The sequence below is a fragment of the Ursus americanus genome, chromosome 4 (assembly GCF_024610735.1).
Source record: "Ursus americanus isolate L20-20 chromosome 4, mUrsAme1.1.p, whole genome shotgun sequence".
Taxonomy (NCBI): domain Eukaryota; kingdom Metazoa; phylum Chordata; class Mammalia; order Carnivora; family Ursidae; genus Ursus; species Ursus americanus.
Window position 1 is genome coordinate 76,394,897 of NC_142130.1, and position 17,226 is coordinate 76,412,122.

General features: G+C 36.7%; 1 pseudogene; it reads right to left on the reverse strand.

The window, feature by feature from the left end:
• Positions 1-1,030: 1,030 nt before the first annotated feature.
• On the reverse strand, positions 1,031-7,589 carry LOC123784395 (heterogeneous nuclear ribonucleoprotein D-like; annotated as a pseudogene).
• Between the last annotated feature and the right edge of the window lie 9,637 nt (positions 7,590-17,226).

Here is a 17,226-nt window from a genome sequence, read left to right on the forward strand (position 1 = left end):
TATCAAGAGAATAATTAAAGTTATGGTATTATGATTAGCCAAAGCTCTTTCCGGCAGATCACTGATTAAGTCTGATGTTAGCATATCATAACAAATGGCTTTCCAGAGACAGGAACGAAGTACAGTGTTTTCTATTCATGAAAGGAGCTAACAACATGCTTTGTGCTAAAAAGGTGTGCTTCAAAATATAATCCAGGAGATTCAAGGTCTGCTAGAAAGCTTCCATGAACGACAACACTATGACAAGGTCTCCAGATACATAGAGGGGAAGCATTAAAGGTGTGGTGAACACCTCCGTTAACAGGGAAATAAAGCCTTCGAGCACAGAATACATCTGACAAAAATGGACAAAAGGTGACACCGTCGGCTATTCATAAAGGAACACAGTTTCTCCATATGGACCAATACTCCCTACAAAATAAACTGTGCCTTAATTATTGCTTATTTAAGATTACATTTTTACAGGGGTGCCTGGGTGGCTCAGTCAGTTAAGCATCTGCTTTTGGCTCAGGTCATGATTTCAAGGTCCTGGGATCTATCCCTGCATGAGACTGCCTGCTTGAAGGGGAGTCCCCTTCTCCCTCTGCCCCTCCCCCCACTCGTGCACGCTCTCCCTCTCTCTCTCATAAATAAATAAAATCTTTAAAAATAAATAAATAAATAAAATTACATTTTTACAGAGGTATTTAATACCTGACACAAAAAAACAATCACATAAGGAAGGATTTATTTGAGGTTTAAAGTGACATCATATAAATAAAATTTGTATAAACATAAATCCAAATCCAGTCATAACACAGATACCAAAAGACAAAGTGAAAACAAAGAGAAGTAATGGGCAGCTATATACAGTTGGACACCATTGTGTCTTGTACACTGCAAAGTCTTTTACAAAATAATCATTTTCGATCAACACAAGACCAATCTTCAATGTCATCCTGCAAGATGGGAGACTTTAGCAATCACCAGTGGTTTTCTCCAAAGTCCTCTTTTAGTATGCCCGGTCATTGTTTTGGTGATTGCCACCCTCTCAAGACACCTTGACATAAGTGCTCTGTTGGTCACTGCCATCTGCATATCTCTGGCCATATTCATAGTTCCCACAGTTACACTCAGTAGAATCGTAGCCACCATAGCCGCTGGAGTTCTGATCGCCACCATAGGCACTATTGTAATCTCCATATCCTTGGTCATAACAGTTATTAGACCGTTGGTTCCAGTTTCGGCCCTGAGCTGATCCACAGCCTCTAGTACCACCTTGTCCACCAACGGCAGCACCTTTTCCACCTTCTTGTTGCTGCTGCCTATATACCTCTTTGGGTTGTGCAACTTTGATTTCACACTTCCTAAAACCAATGTGATGCTAACTGCTCTTATTATTTATTTATTTATTTATTTATTTATTTATTTATTTATATTTTTTATTATTTTTATTTTTTAAAATTTCAAGTTTTTGTTTAAATTCTAGTTAGTTAACATATAGTGTAATATTGTTTCAGGAGTAGAATTGAGCAATTCATCACATACGTATAACATCCAGGGCTCAGATGTTATCTTCTTTCTAACAATTACTTGACTGGCTCTTCATCTGTACATGTGATAAAACAAAATCCTCTTTTATTTGTTTTCATATCCAAGGAAAGTTCAGTATTTACAATCTCTCCAAAGGCGCCAAAATATTTTTTAATTTGTTCTTTAGAAGTATCTGGGCTCAATCTACCCAAAAAAAACCCTTTTTGTGGGGAGGTGGTTCTTTCCCTTTTAAAGCTTTGGCCCTTTTGGGGTCTACCAATTTGCCATCCAGTTTGTGTTTCTTCCATTCCAAAACCTTATCAATATAAGCACCATCTTTGAAAAGCACAAATCTAAATCCTCTTGATCTTCCAGTCACTGGATCTGTTTTAATTGTGCAGTCTACACCTTCCCCAATTGAGACAAATGTTCAGTCAGAACTTTCTTGCTTGTATCCCACCTCAAGTCCAATAAACATTAGCCTGGCTCAAACAACTGTCCCACATTTCCCATAACACTGCACTGAGCACTCAGCAAACCAGTGGTACCAACACTGTCAAGCAAAAGAAACAAGCAAAACAGGTCATTTTCCCCAACTTTGGGATTCTTTGGGATTTTCAGTTTATCCCTCTATCTCTAGAGAACCACAGTGTGAAGACCCAAAATATATAATCCATACCTCTAGAGACTAATATACACTAAGCTGATAAATGTTAAACAATAAGCTTGGTAAATAACAACAACAACAAAAACCCTGATTGTAACATCTGCTCATGTTATTGTCTGAATATCAATCCCCCCCCAATGACCACTTTTGAGCTAACAATGTGATATTACTGAATGCAAAGTTGGAAAGAGACGTGTTGTAGTACACTATTATTTATTTCCATATAGATGAAATAGATATTATTATTTCCATATAGATGAAATAGATAAAATAACCTCAAGAGCATATATGATAATAAAATATACTTAAATAATTTTGATGTAGTTTTCAGCATTAATTAATCTTTAAAAATAATTAATGCAAGTTTATATAATTTAACTTTCAAGAACAGCTATATTTTACAACCAAATTGTAAGACCAGCTCTCATTAGCAGGCACATGCCGGATCTAGCACACCACTGGTAGTAGATGTCTTTCATACGTTTCATTTACTAATTGACATTAAATATCTGAAATAACATAGATTATTAGCTGGTTGTAGTGACTGAGAGTTTTGAACACAAATGAAAATTGGTTTAAACATTTACTACCTTTCTTTAAATTGACGAAAGGAAAAGCAGTGTCTAAAAACAAAAGCAGTATCTAGAAAATTACATGATCCTTCCTCTACATTGTCCATTTATGTTATTTTTATGTAAATCTTTTTACGAATTCTTCTTTTTTAAAATGTGCAATTGTGTGAAATGAAAAGATAATGGAAGCAGGGAATTTCACTGCTAGTTTTAACCAGTAATTTCAGCCAGGATAAAACTTTCCTTGGCAGCTGTCTCTCACCTCTCTCATTTATGGATGAAGAAATGAAGAGGCCGAAAGTCAGGTGAAACCCATTGTTGAGTACAAGACAAAAGACACAGTGATAAAAGTACTCAAAGTTTTAAAATCTTGACAGTGGAATGATATTTCTTGATTAAGATCATATTCTAAGATTAAGCTGTAGCTGGGCTGCTTCTTTCTCTGGAAATTTGCTATGAGCCATTATATTCCACCTTGACTCATTCTCTTGGCCATCGCTGGTTGCACCAGCAATGAATACCTTTCCAAGTTGGTTCACTGTCCTCTATGTCCCTAAATTTGCAAATAGGAGCAATTAGTCCATTCACAAGCCTGAAATTATAACACCTAACCTCAGTAATGATACAGACAAGCATATTTGTCACATGGTCTAGGGAAGCAAAGAAACTTCTAGAAGGGAAAATAAATAAAGAGATAGGGAAATAGGGAGAAGAGAGAAAGGCCAAGAGCTTTACAGTGCTTGGTTCCAGTATCTTCCTAAATTCCCATGCATTCCTGCTTTGGGCTTCTATGAGGCATATTAAGTTGGTTCCGTTACATAATTTAAAAGCATTAAATAACATATAAGGTTTAAGAGTATTTGTATGTATCTGGCTCTGTTCATGTCAAAATGAACTACAATATCATGGATCTCTGCAGATCCAATTTACTACTGACATGTATGCATTTCAGCATATTTCCCCAATCTAGGTACAAGAATTTTTAAATAAGGAAAGAAACATAATAAATTTTTAAGTACATAGATTAGATGTGTTTTGGAGAGGAGTAGGAAAGAAACAAGGGAGTACCCTGTATATACTCCAGAAATAGATAATTCCCTGACCTCAAGATTATTCCTTGTGTTTTCCAGTCAGTATTTAGCAAGTGAGTCAGTTAATTAGCACTTATCAATTATGAGCTGACTGGTAATACAGAGGAGTCAGAATGCAGAACATCATCCCCATCCTGTATGCAATCAGTTAAGTCTTGGGAGACAGTCACAAACGCATGGAAATAGAGTTTATAATAATAATAATAAACATAGCTCTTGACTCTGAGTCTCCGTGGGTCATGCTATTCTTTTCCATTTGCAAATCCATTATTCTTCTCTATTTAAGGTATCTGTGCATTAAGGCTAATATCCTTGAGGAGATAAAAGCCAAATGCCAAAGCAGATTTGATCACAAGTTACGCAGATGGTGGTGATTTGATTAGGAATTTGTGCACCGGGCTGTCATCTGCTATCTCTGCAGGACTTTTTTTCTTTCCCGTTGTGTAGTTTGACCAGTTGTGTTGAATGATAATTCAAAAAATATAGTTTGGTCAATACTGTAGCAATATACAGCTTCTGATTTTTAAAATTCAGTCTTCATTTTCTTTGTCTTCTCAACAAAATTATCAGTCACTTTCTCTTTCTTTCTAGTTTCCATCATAGTATAATTCTTAATAATTTACAATTATCTAACATGCTGCCATCTGCCATTGTAGAGGAAAACTCTTTAATGCTTATCTGCTGAGAGTTATGAAATTACACTGAGGATAATGTTTACATCATTCCATTAGCTGTAGGTATTCTCTATAAAGGAGAATTTGAAAATAAAATAACAAGAAGAAAATGATATATTGTACCTTACAGACATGAGATTTCCATAAAGAAATGGGTTAAATCCATAAGAACTTAGTAAGTTAAAAGGCACTATAGAAAATTCTTATTTTTGGAGCACTTGGGTGGCTCAGTCTTTTAAGCATCTGCCTGTGGCTCGGGTCATGATCCCAGAGTCCGGGGGTCAAGCCCAGTGGCAGACTCCCTGCTGCAGGGAGCCTGCCTCTCCTTCTCCACCCCATTCTTGCTATCTCTGTCTCTCTCAAATAAATAAAATATTAAAAAAATAATATTAAAACAAATGACAAAAAAGAAAATTCTTATTTTCATACACTTGCTCACTGAATCCTTAACCTGACTTAAAAAAAAAACCTGTATTAGCATATATTTGAGAAAACATATTTGTAATTGATTCTACAATCCAGAAAATAATTTGCAGATACTCTAACTTCAACAGAATGGATAACTTATAGCAACAAATCAAAAAATTTATAATGGATAAATATATGATAAATTAATGTTCCATTTTCTTATATATCCATAACTTAATTATTATACTCTATATTGTAATAATTTCCAGATAAGAATTTTCATTGTTACAATTAGCATCACTGGCTCCTGTCTTCTATCTAAGATTATGACATTAGCTATACTTTTGGAACATATTCCTGGTCATATGCCTATCTATGTTTCAAGGTGATGTCTTCTAACACTAATGTGGCCTCTTAGTTTCAGGAATAGTGCTCCTTATACTCCTACAATATCTTAGCATCCTGCAAAGATGTTGCATTCATAATCTCTATAGCACAGGAATGCTTCCTAAGCACCTTCAGTATCCTTGATGTACTATCAAATTGAACCAATGAAGAAGAACAATTATTTCCTTCAAGATACCACCCTGTTAAGCTCAATAAGTTATATTCTCATCGGTTCTTACATAATTTTTAGCAGTATTACCTTTGTACAAATCATTTATCACCATTCCTGAAGGGCCAGAGCTGGACGTCTCTGTGTCGCCTTGAACCATTCCAATGGTTCACCTGCTCCTGTAATATCGTTGCCAATTTTGCATGTTTTGCCTTTCTTTAGTAAGAAGGAACATCTTATGAAATGTGGATCAAAAAATGGTTATATTAACTATGTATTGCAGCATAATAATATTGCCATAAATTCAGAAGCTTAAAATAACATCTATTTATCATCTCAAGCTCTCTGCACGCAGGTCAGCAGTTTTGTCTTTGGTTAGTTGCGTACTCTGCATTAGGATCTTTCACAGGTAGTCAAGGTGATGGCCAGGCTGCAATCTGCAGTCTCTTATGAGGCCTGCCTAGGAAGAACCCTACTTCCAAATACATGTGGTTGTTGACAGAATTCACTTCTTTTGGGGCTACTGGACTGAGATCCAATATTTCTTGCTGATTTCTTTAGCCACCCTCAACTTCTTGCCTTTTGATATGGACATAGCAATTTGCTTCTTCCAGGCCAACAAGGAAGAGTTTCTTCCCAATATGGGTGTTGCAGTTTTATGCAAAATAATCATGTACATGTAATTACATATACTCTCTCATCTCTGCCATATTCTATTGGATTGAAGCAAGTCACAGGCCTGCCACACTGAAGAGGAAGTTACAGGTGCATAAAGATGTGAATACCAAGCAGCAGGAATCACAGGGTCCACCTTAGGATCTGTGTCTCTTAAAGAACCTCATTTCCCCAAAAGCAAGTTGAAAATCTATTTGGCCACATCACCTTCTCCTCAAATTTGTCAACCTCTTCTTAGGTTCTTGCCTGGGCTCAGTCTACGAAGTTCCCATGCATACTTGGACAAGGTGGCATTGCCTGAAAGTTAGTACATCTGACCTTTGGAACATCTTGCAGCATGGGATAATTCCTGTGAGGAGACTGTTCCACAAATGTATTTATTCTTATTCTACTTACTCTCTGAGTGAACGGATAACAGAACTTATCTATGGTCACAGAATCGAACTATATTCAGCATATCTTCCTCATCAGATATTACTTCAGTGACTTACACTTTTCAGCTAAATGCTTTTTCCCCCCCCATTTGGGGAACAGATGTGAGCCATCTGTTTTTAATCAAAAATCCATATTAAATTACACCTTTAATTCTAGTGATAAGTAGGAAAACATCTTAAATGTAATTTGACTTGTGTATATGATTTCTTCATTAGATTTACCTCCTTTAAAATATGTCAAAACCTCATTATCTTGAATGCTGATGATGTAATGAAGAGATTAAGATTCCATACACTGTATAAACTATGAAGAGCTACAGGAGCAAGTCTGAATTACACAAGCATGTGTTAAGAGGATCATTAAGTAATTTGGTCCATTTAACATTACATGCCCATGCGACTGTTCCATACTTTGATACTTTTATATTTCAAAGCAAGAATAGATTGAAAACAACTTTTGAATTTATTAGTCATCCATCTTTTTCTATGTATGTCTCTCGAAAGTCAGGGGTAAAAACTCAGAAGTCGTTATGTATCTAATCCACATAATCTTTAAGCAAAGATTTAAAAGATAAAAAAATATATAAAGGTAATGCTTTGTATGATGTACAGAGTTTCATATTCTTTCCTATTTTTAGGGCAAAACTCATGGCCATGGAGGGAGAATTTACCCAAAATGATTGAAAGCTTTTCTGTCAAAGAGGTAATTTACCCTCTATTATCAGACAGACTAGACTAGTACAGGCCCTTATCACAAAAATGTCTTCATCATTTAAGACATAATGGACAGAGATTCCTCTTCCCGCTCATTGGATGTAATGTCAGCACAGCTCTGCACTAGCACAATTCCAGGAGACATGAGAGAGAAAGAGAAAGAGAGAGAGAGAAAGCAGATTAGCGTAGCAGTGATAGTCCGCCTTTTGGTAGTGTATGCTTCCCCCTGAGGAAAGCACTGTTGTCCTTTTGATGTTACCTGTATACTCTGGCTTTTTGGAGACATCCCCTGTCTATATCACAGCCCCAACCTCGGCCCCAGGGACTCATATCTTTCCAAATCACACCCAAAGATTCTTAGCAGGACTTTATCCATAATAGACGCAAACTTAAATTCTATCAAAATCACATACTTTTCTCTTTTGCTTTCATTTAAAAAAATCATGTTAACAACTTCGTGTATTCCAAAATGTTCAAAGCACTGATTTTAGATAAAAAATGTAAGTTGAAAGGGGTGATCTTTAGGACTGGAGCAGGAAAAGCAGTAACAGTTTCAGACGTGTAGCTGGGCAGGAGCCAACCCAATTTGTGCTTATCATCAGGCATCGGGGGAATCCCCGAAAGAAATCCTCCATGGCGTGTGTGGCCCAAGCAAGCAGGCAGATAGTGGACTGATTTCCCTTCTAGGCCAGAAAATTAAGAGAGAGAAACTTGTTCCATGTAATGCCGAAGCCCAAGGATCAGACAGGCAGAAAGACCTCACAACAATAGTTATGATGAGTGGGGGATTAAGAGTGGTGTCAGTTTTGGAATTGTTGCTTGTAATGCTGCCAAATGTTGAGGGAAGTTGTCAGACAATGGGCCCACAGGCACAGAGAAACATTAGACTTGCAAATCCTTCCTTACCAACTAGATGCAGGATACTGCAACTTTGTCAAATCTGACTTGTGCTCCTATCTGGTACAGAGAGGAGGGCCGGGGGCAGCTTATGGAGAACTGGATAGCAATAACTGAGAGATAAACAATAACAATGTACATGGCAGGAAAACGATCTCAGAAGATAATACTTAAAGATAAAGTATAAACAGTGTTAGTTGCATGTTTATTGAGTAGAAACTATGGGACAGGATTCCTCTGCACACTGGGGATGCATCCAAGTCCTGGCTTCTTGTCCTAAGTTGGAAGAAGAGAGACCATAAACAAAACTAAGTCAGTTTTGTTTTACGTCAGAAGGGAATGCATTTTAGAAGAAAATTAAAGTTGACAAAGATAATAGCCAGAAAATTTGCATTTGTGGGGCATAGGAATAGGACTGAAATTTTATTTTTATTTTTTATTTTTATTTTTTTTAAGATTTTATTTATTTGACAGAGAGAGAGAGACAGCACAAGCAGGGGGAGTGGGAGAGGAAGAAGCAGGTTCCCAGTGGAAGAGCCTGACATGGGGCTCGATCCCAGAACTCCGGGATCACGCACTGAGCCGAAGGCAGACACCTAACTACTGAGCCACCCAGGTGCCCCAGGACTGAAATTTTAAATCGAACTGTAGGCTTGGCCTTCTTGACTAGATAACATTTGAGTACCTTGGTAAAGAAGGTGACAGAGCGAGCAAAACAGCCAGGTTTCTGGAAGTAGAGGGTAACAGTCCAAGGGAGCAGCACTTGCAAGTATCCTGAGATGAGCACATGTCTGGAGAGAGAAGAGAAAGTACAGAGGCTCTGCACTGAGATCCCACCTGGTGGACTCCAGAACAGGCAGAGGCCAGTGTGGTTGGGGGAAAATGAGAGAGCTGGTGAGTTAGACGGATAAGGTCAGAAATATAAGAGAAAGAGTATAGATCATCGTGGCCCTCTTAAGCCATTGTCAGAACTGAGAGTTTGTTGTCTGAGAAACGAGGAAACATTGAAACACTGGAGAACTAAAGTGAAATGATGTGACTTATGTTTTAACAGTCTCAGTCCAGGTGCTATATTGCGTGATTTTTTTTTTTTCCTTTTCAGAGCCTCTCTAAACTTTCTACATTTTTCATATTACAGTATATAATTAAAATTAAACTTTCATTCTTTTTTTTTTTTCCTTAAGGCTAGTGCCAGGAGCTGGAACAAAAATCTCATCATTTTTGGGGACTCTGATAGAAAGATGAGGTGATAGTAAGACATTATCATTACAAACTAACAGCAGCACTGCTAAAAAGATAGGGTCTATGGCAGTGGTCAAGTAAATGTGATCTAAGTCTGGGAAACAACAACAACAACAACATATATGTCACCTGCTGGCAGCAGTGTGGAAGTAATTATTCAAATTATAAATAATCTTTTGCAGAGAAGATAAAGAAAGGATTTGTCCTCCACCTACTGCCTGAAAAAAGAAAATTTTTAGAGATACTCATCACACTCCTATAGTCTTGGAAACCAGAACACCCCTCAAGTAATTGTTTTGCTTTTTTTATTGTTGTTCTGGAAAGCAGATGGAAGTCACAGGCTGTGACCACGGTCCATTGTTATCTGTTACAACAAACCAGGAATGCCTGGAATGCTTGCAAATTACCTAGGAGAAGTCTCTCTCCAGCTAAAATTATCCTTGCTTTCTTTTAAGGTTTCCATACTAACAAAAATAAATCCAGTACCATTTTGCCTCATGTTAGTTAAGTTATGGTTGAATATCTTGGCAAAGCCATAATTTCTGCCCTACTCAAGTTTTCGATGTTCTTGTTGGATAGTGAGTTCATATGTGGATCATAATATAACTAAAAATAAATGAACCAACCACCTGGTAAGTAAAAGAGGGCTCATTTGGAACAGTGCGACACTATGCCATGAACTAAAGATCATAATTCTCTTCTGTGTAACTGAGGTCTATTCAAGAAAAAATGTGAAAACATTAAAAGTTGGTAAAATCCATTTGACTGGCCTCAGCTATTTGGTGTACCGGACCTTCTTCCCCATCATAGTTAAAGGAATCTGAACAAGTCCCCAGCCAGTATTCTCAAAAAAAAAAAAAAAAGAAAAAGGAAAACTTTTAATTACAATAAAATTCATTTTGAAAATCAAGTTTCTTTTTCTATTTTGCACTTTTATTTACTAAAATGTTTTCAAAGATGGCAGACAGTTCCTGAAAAAATAAAAGCAATTACTTTGCTCAGGATTATATATTCCCTGGATATGTAAATTTATTAAAGTCAGTCAGGAATTAGGTAGCAGTGCTTTTCAATAAATAAGAAATTCAAACCTGTCAAAGACATTTATAAATTGTTAATTAATGTTAATCGAGTAAATTGACTAGCATTAATGGACTAAATTAAGTGTGAGCTTTTGAAATAATAAAGATTATACTTTTCCACCTTCACTCCAATCCTATATGGGTATAATCATTGAGTCTAATCAATTTTCACATGTCACCCTCAGTGGGGATTTCTGAAAAAAATTGCTTATCTGTGAAGGTTCTATCTTGGTTGATTAAGAATGGAAAATGAGTATCCAGTTTGTGATTTTAAGGGCACTGTCATGAGAGAGTGAAAGTAACACGCTTTTACTGGTTAGCAAGTAATTCCCTCAAGATTTTACTCAGCTGCTGGTGTTACTAAACACTTTACTGTTCAGAAAACTAAAGCAGTTGAGGCAAAATGAATGAAGCCCTAACTTCAACTGAGAAAGACTCACAAGTAAATCTCATGCGGCCTATTGCTTCTGATTTAATAACCCTGTGGGTGATGGACAAGGCTGCCAGGCCTCCCATCGCACGTTATGCGAACAGAAGGGGAATCACTCTAAAAGGATTCTGTTTCTTCATAGATTGCCCTGCTTTGGTACGCAGTCAATGTGTTCTAAAGATGCTTTAAGACTTGATGAAGGAATGAATACCTGAAAATGGAGGCCAGTGAACATCCAAATCATGTTCTCAGAGAAGTTGCCAATTGCCAGCTGCTACTTTCTTTTTTTTTTTCCAGCTTTATTGAAGTTGAAAAAGATTATAAGATATTTAAAGTGTACAGTGTGATGCTTTGATAAATGCATACTTTGTGAAAAAATTCCTCTCATCGAGATAATGAACATATCCATCACCTCACATATTTACCCTCTCCGTTGATGTTGTTGAGAACATTTAAACTCTACTCTTTTAGTAAATTTCAATTACATGATACAGCACTATCAACTAGAGTTACCATGTTATACATTAGATCCTCAGACCTTATTTATTTTATAACTGAAAGTTGGTACCCTTTTTCCAACTTTTCCTTATGTCCCCCACACCCAGCCCCCTGGCAACCACTTCTATCCATACCTCCATCAGCATCACCAGAAAAATGCGTAGATTGTAAATGACACTTCCTTCATGAAAAAAGGTGGGAAATTTGTAATTAATGGAGTAAGTGCTATTACTTGTTTCTTGTTTACTATACACTTATTAAAAAAAAAGAGCTCCCTTATTTTTATTTATTTTTTTGTAGAAACCAGATCTTAGTTAAGTTCATGCACATTAAACCTACATGAGCAGGTTGTGGAAGAGTGGTAGAAACTGTCTCATTCTATTATTTCCCTATCCACTGTCTCCAAAGGAATGGACCAGAAGCTTTTCTATTGATAGAGAACTGAGTTACATCCTCACAATATTCTCTACATGCATGTACCACATCTGTTCTTCTGGAGAATCCTCCAAAATCCTGCTGAAATCCCTGGACTGCTTGGAAAGTAATAGAGCATGGCTTTTCCTCTGAGTTACGTATACTACTTAACATTTTATCTTGCTAAAATTTTACTGGGAAGAGAGCAACTCCCTGGGGTAGGTTGGGTGGTGGAGAAGGGGAAAATGAAAGAAATTCTACCAACATGCAAAGGATATTATATCTCATTTAGCACTTAGTTTAAAGGGTATTATAAATGTTTTTCTCACTAATTTTTCATAGTTCATATCTTTCTTCTGTTTCATTGTGCAATGACTAGATATTTCTATTTCTATGTATCTATGTATCTATGATCTATCTCCAGTGTCTTTCTGAGAGAAAAGTTGAGAGAGAGGGAGAGAGAGGAAACAGACCACTCTGAGGCAGGACAAAAAGAGAAGAGAAAGCTTACTTGCTTACTTATTTATCTGTCAGCCTCTGGTCTCAGTCTTGATGGAGGCATCAGTGCCCCAAGTTTTCTTATCTGAGTATCCTAAAGAATTATTCTCTCCCCAAATCACACACTGCCCAGAAAGTCTCTTCCTTAGTTGCTTGCTATTGTTGTTTCTCTATAAGTCTAAGGAAACAGGCTTCTCTTTGCCATGCCCTAAAGAAAATTGTCTCTTTTCATCAATCAGTGAGTGATAATTTCAGTTGTTAAGGGACAGATACTATTCCAAAGAGTTAAGTAACAGGGGCTTTTTATTTTATATTTAAGATAGTTATCTGATATTAGCCACCCTAATTTCTTAGCCTTCTGCTCTTTAAATAACTTTTCTTGAATTATTTTTCTTCAGAAATATTAGCAGTGAGGAAGTTCTTCCTCCCTCAATAATTCCACCTCCTCCTTGTCTTTGAAGACACACCCCCAGAGAAGTTCATTCATAGTCAAGCACAGAAGACATTGCCTCTTAGCGTCTAGCCTCAGGCCCAGGGAACAGCTGCACTTCTCTATACCTGACATGATTGACACTGAGGATTTCATCCATAGCATTGTTTATTTTCTTTTTTCAGAGCACTGATAACCAGCATCTTTTATTTCTCTAATCAAAACCTTTATAAATAGGAAGCATGCAAAACTTCTCATAATATGGAACAAGATGTAAAAACCAAAAAAAAAAAAAAAATTCTCATGATTTATTCCTTCCCATTGATGTAACATACTTAGATAATTTCTTGAGAATGGCCTAGGTGTTGCATATGATGCTACGCTAGGGACAGTCATTAAGTCCATCACTTTTCCTGAAGAAGGAAGGATCCTTACAGGGCAGATGGGAATGTAGTCTTAAGCAGTAAAATCCAAAGATCCCTTACTATCTTCTCCCCTTACATCTTCCTTATGCCTTAAACCACATATTTTCATTCAAATTTAAATCTTTATCGGGAAGACCTAACCCAGATATTGAGCAAGGACAAAGCACAATTATACTCTTCGTTTATCTTTCTATAATGATCCCATGATCCTTAATTATTTTTCTTCAGTCTTAAAAAGGTCACCTCTACTTCTGCTCCTATAATATGGATATATTATGGTGCTCTAGACTTTTGAGTTATAACATACTTCAATGTGATCCCCACATTGATCTGTATGCTTTCTGGGGAGGACTCTTTAGAACAATGTGAAAACAAGATCTTTCTATTACCTTTCTTACAGGTTTAATCAATTCATATTTTTTATATGAAGACATTAGAGACCCTTCTTGGTTATTATAAAATATTTCTATTATAGTTTTTATGTAATGCAAGGAATATTTAAAATTCAATAAAAAGGCACTTGCTTTGCAGAAAGTGTTCGAGTAGGAAAATATAAGAAAATTCAGTTATGTTTAAAGATGAAGATGCAAATCATCTATTCAACATTTTCTTCTGAGTACTGGGTTCTAAGATGAAGACAGATACTTAAGAAATGTTATCAGTAACAAAAGCAGCAAAAAAACATAGTATTTTAAAAGTGTGTATCAGTACTTTATTATTTTTTTTCTTCGGAATAATATATCCAAAACATGGTATTTTTTAGATGAAACAGTATTCAAGGGTCCCAAATATGTCTTTCCTTAGATTGAGTTAGTTCCTAGGTTTGCTAGGAAGTCAACCATAGTCAATGACTAAAAGGAAGAAGCTAGAACTGAGTGCATGAAGGTCTAAAGGGAGTCATCCAACTGTAGCATTAACCCTTTAGCAGGTGAAGAAAATTATAAATTATAGTCTGCAAGGGAGGGGTTGTCTTTGAACTTAATTTGAGTAAATGCTTATATCTAGAGTATCTATTAGGTAAAGGGTCTTATATTACCATTCATTGTTAAGCAGAGTACTCTGCAAGTCAACAAATTATAGAATCATGGGTCCCAGTGGTTCAACCAATATGGATCAAGAATTCTATCAAAACCAAGGTTGACAGGGAACAGCATCCAGTTTTTTAAAGAGAAGGCTAGAAACAACTAGCCCATCTTGTGAGGGATCTGGCCAACCTTGTGTTTGAGCAGCGTGTGCTGCAGGGTTGGAAGAATAAAAGAAATGGAAGCCTAGGCTGAAGGCATACAATGGGGAAGAAAAACGTGTCAAGACTTGGAGAATGTCAGAGGCATGATGGCAATCAAGACATGGCTGTAAGATGTACTATATCTAGAAGACATTTGGATATGTTTTATTTGTTTTTTACTTATGTTTTATTTTTTTAGAGAGAGAGAGTGAGCACATGTGTGCATGGGGGGAAGGTCAGAGGGAAAGGGAGAGAGAGAGAGAATCCAGCCTGACCCAGGGCTGGATCCCATCACCTTGGGATCATGACCAGAGTTGAAATTAAGAGTCAGGTGCTTAACTGACTGAGCCACCCAGGTGCCCCTGGGTATTGTTTTAAATATCTATTGAATTCTGTATATCCATGAGTATGAAAAAAATGCAGTTTTTTTCAGTGAGGAAAAATACCTCTATATATTTTAACAGTCACTTTGGAAAACAGTGTGGAGGTCCCTCAAAAAGTTAAAAATAGAGCTACCCTAAGACCCAGCAATTGCACTACTGGGTATTTACCCCAAAGATACAGATGTAGTGAAGAGAAGGGCCATATGCACCCCAATGTTCATAGCAGCATTGTCCACAATAGCTAAACTGTGGAAGGAGCCGAGATGCCCTTCAACAGACAAATGGATTAAGAAGATGTGGTCCATATATACAATGGAATATTACTCAGTCATCAGAAAGAACGATTACCAACATTTGAAGCAACATGGACGGGACTGGAGGAGATTATACTAAGTGAAATAAGTCAAGCAGAGAAAGATAATTATCATATGGTGTCACTCATTTATGGAACATAAGGAATAGCAGGGAGATCGGTAGGAGAAGGAAGGGAAGAATGAAGGGCGGGTAAACAGAAAGGGGAATAAACCACAAGGCACTATGGACTCTGGGAAACAAACTGAGGGTTTCAGAAGGGGGGGTGGGGGATTGGGCTAGGCCAGTGATGGGTATTAAGGAGGGCACGTATTGCATGGAGCACTGGGTGTTATACGCAAACAATGAATCATGGAACACTACATCAAAAACTAATGATGTACTGTATGGTGACTAACATAACATACAAAAAAAAAAAAAAAAGCCAAGAAAATGCAACATCCAGCTGTGTGTTCAAACTTCAAGTTGCAACTTTCAGTTAGAAGGAGGAGAATTAGGGGTGCCTGGGTGGCTCAGTCAATTAAGCATTGAACTCTTGAGTTTGGCTCACATCATGATCTCTGAGTTGTGAGATGGACCCTTGTATCTACTCCTTGCTCAGCGGGGAGTCTGCTTGAGATTCTCTCTCTCCCTCTTCCTCTGCCCCTCCCCCTGCTCACTCTCTCTCTCTAAAATAAATAAATAAATATTTTTAAAAAAAGAAGAAAGAGGGGCGCCTGGGTGGCTCAGTCGTTAAGCGTCTGCTTTCGGCTCAGGGAGTGATCCCAGGGTCCTGGGATCGAGCCCTGCATCAGGGTGCCTGCTCGGCTGGAAGCCTGCTTCTTCCTCTCCCACTCCTCCTGCTTGTGTTCCCTCTCTTGCTGGCTGTCTCTCTGTCAAATAAATAAATAAATAAATAAAATCTTACAAAAAAAGATAGGGAATTAGATAATTCAAGCCTTAAGAACGATTATCTTTCAAGGTGTTAAACCTATTCAGAAAAGTCTCAGTAAGACAACCTACTAAAAACATTCTGGGTTTCTTCTGTTCTTGTTTCAGAGTTGGTCAAAATCTCTGCTTATAATATCTTGTTTAATTGGATGGGAATTGCCTTCCTTGAATGAGTAAGGCTCTTTTGATATTGGAATGATTTAGAATAATGTACATAATCCAAAAAAAGTCACAGTATTCATATTTGTGAGTTAAGAAGCTGTGCATATTTGATATTTTATACTGTTGTAATGTTTAAGAGAATTGTGCCCTCTAAAGAATCAACCATATAGCTCCAATTTGCAGGTGCAGTTAAAGAATTGATTTAAACTTAGGATGTCAATTAAGCTCTTCCTAAACTTGTTCAATATAAAGAATAGTATAATATTTTGACAACATAAAGCTCTCCATATTTATCATAAGACTTTATTAGTTAAAAGGGAAATCAAGCATTTATAGTGTAATTTAGAATGATATTAATGATATTAAATCAGCAAACCAATAGAAATTTACTCTGAAACCTCTCAAAGGTTAATAGAATTTAATACAGTTAAAGTAGAATTAAGTATCTGAATTATGAATTAAGTTTAATAAATCAAAATACAATTATTTATATCAAAAAGAAATCTTAAGTTCTCCTTTGCTTGCAAATCATCCCCATACGTATTTTAAAAATTCATATCATCAATGGATAGATATACAACTTGCTGCATGTTTCTGTGGGGAAGGTATTCCTGAAAAACAAATATGCTTCCGGCATTTATCTAGGGAGCTAGATATCAATTTTCTGATAGTTTTCCAATAGCTTTTGGTATCAGATAATAGTAGAAATGAATCTGTATTTATGATAATATATCAGGATCTGGGAAAGAGAAATTTCTATAACCATCCATATGCACACACTCATATCCACACACACTCTCTTCATGGATCTTTTCAACCCCTGTCTTTAGTCAATGAAATGAAAAGGGCGTAGCATCCCACATAGATATTTCTGTTATTATTTCTGGTTAGATGAAAGTGAAATACAAACTAGAGAAGAATTCCTATAAGGAAAATATCTCCAAGTATCTTTAATAAGTAAAACAAATGTCTTAAATAATTAAAATTAGCGTGTTTGT